At 52.3% G+C, this 2271-nt stretch overlaps 1 pseudogene; it reads left to right on the forward strand.

Moving 5' to 3' along the window:
• Window positions 1-275: 275 nt before the first annotated feature.
• LOC132223395 (protein EOLA1-like) lies at window positions 276-1820 on the forward strand (annotated as a pseudogene).
• The last annotated feature ends 451 nt before the right edge of the window (window positions 1821-2271 follow it).

Raw genomic sequence — 2271 nt, forward strand, 5'->3', positions numbered from 1 at the left:
AGGGGTAATGTGGGGCATCTCTGTTGTGGGGTCCCGGGTCCCTCAGTCTTCCCTTTGCATGTTCACCTGGTCTCGGGGCAAGACCCGGGTCCTCCCCTCTGCCGCCTTTGTGGTGGTTCCCCCTGAACTGCCAGGGCTGACATCAGGTCTGGGCTTCTGCGGTTCCTCTCTGCATGGTCATCCACCCTAGGGCCTCCCAACTATTTGAGCAGGGCAGACTTCTGTGGACTGCCCTCCAGTTAGGGTTCCTGGATCCCCCAGGGATCTCTGCGGAGATGGAGTTCTCCTGCCTCTCCTGTCAGCCTTATGCAGGCTTGGTCTTAAATGGGGTCATGACTCTGGAGACTTGTTGGCGACCCTACTGAGCCGCCACAGGAACTGCACCATCGCCATCCACATTGCTCACAGGGACTGGGAAGAGCCCTCTGGCGGGAGCTGCTGCTGGAGAGGCTGGGGTGGAACCCCACGCAGATTCATACTCTGCTCCCAAAGGAGGAAGTATGGGAGAGGAGTGATTGCTGGCAAGGTGTGACACCCCTGGAGCAACCCACACCCCTCCAAGAATACCCCCCAAGACCTTGCTCAGGAGTTTGGGGCTTGTTTTCTTTTGAAACTGTGGAGATGGGGCTGTAGTTTGTGTAAGCATCACACCTTCAAAGGGGCAACAAGGGGCCCAGGCTGGGGTTCTGTGGGCCGAGTTCCTACGATTTGGGTGAACCCTTCTGTCTATACTGGGACTCAGTTCCAGTTGGTGAACTGAGAGGCAGGAACAGGTTCAAGTTTACATGTGGTGTTGTCTATGTGTTTGTATGAATGTTTATGTGTGTATACACAATTGTGTGTGTGTGTAGGACAGACCAGGGTCAGCTACACAGCACACAGAGAACATTGAGTAGCCTCCAGACTCAGGCTGTCTGCCTGACTTCACACACCTGCCCCACCCCCACTGCACAAGGCATCCTGGGCCCTTAAGCTCACCCTTCATTGGTTGAGGTCCCACACCAGCTCCTTGCACCTGGTAAAGAGCTTGGGACCTGATTGCCTGTGGGTTCCCCATAGCAGCCAGGGCCTTTCTGACCTGTACATGCTGCCCACAGTAGTCGGGCTGGGACCTGCCCATTAGTGGACCAGACTCTCTCCTCTTCATTTCCCTCCCTCCCCCGGCCTCACCCAGAATTGCCTGAACAAAGTTTGACACATCAGAAGTTCTCAGTCAGAGGTTCCCAGCTCACTCCACATCCGTTTGGTGAAATCAGCTTAGCCTCTAGTGCAGTGGTTCTCAACCTTGGCTGCACATTAGAATCACCTGGGCATCTTTTTAAAATCCTGATTTCTGGGCCTTATCCTCCAGAAATTCTGTTTCTTTGTTATGGGGTGGGGCTGCAAGATTAGTAACAAACAGAAGTTCTGGAGGATGAGGCCCAGAAATCAGGATTTTAAAAAGATGCCCAGGGGATTCTACTGTGCAGCCAAGGTTGAGAACCACTGCATGGGTGAAACTCTGAATAACCCTTTTCTCTCACAGGAAGCCTTTGGTTTATGGAAGGAAAAAACATCTCAATGCTTCTCTCGTGGTTCCCAAGGCTCCTTGACATGAGGGAATCTTTGCAGGCCCAGTAAACATAGCTCCTGTGGAGGTTGTGGAACTGGAAAAGCAGGCTGTACTGACCAACCTGAAGCAGACATACCCAATTGCACTTTCAAACCCCAGGTGCTTACTGGAACCCATACCCAGGAAAGGGGGAAAGGATATCTTCCATGTAGGAATCCCACAGCACCTGTCCCCTAGGGGCAGGAGGACTCCACAGGAAGTTCACTGAGAACCCAGCTGAATCATGACCATCAACAGGCCATCATGCCGCAGATGTAGAACTGAATTGGCACCACCGTGGAGAGCACTACCCACCATCTGCTGTTCAACTAAACAGATTTCTGTGCCCAGATATAGGCGACTGTCCTTGTGAGATGCCTCTCTGGGCTCATTGACTGTCTCAAGGCTCTGATATTTAGGGAAAAGGGAAAGCTGCTAGGAAATATCTTGCTGCTATCACTCATTTTGGCCCTGCTGATTCCTGCAATGTACAAAGAGAAATGTTTTAGGAGAATGGGTTAGTGTTTAGGACTCCCTTATACAGTCTCCACTCTCTGTCTGGTTAAACTCCGAGAACACTTCAGGAGCACCCACGTGTCATTGTGGGAGGTCTGGGAGCAGGCACTGAATGACTGCCATTGCCAGAGGGTGACCAGCAGGGATGAGCTCATTCACCTTGA

Source organism: Myotis daubentonii, chromosome X (genome assembly GCF_963259705.1).
Source record: "Myotis daubentonii chromosome X, mMyoDau2.1, whole genome shotgun sequence".
Classification (NCBI taxonomy): Eukaryota; Metazoa; Chordata; class Mammalia; order Chiroptera; family Vespertilionidae; genus Myotis; species Myotis daubentonii.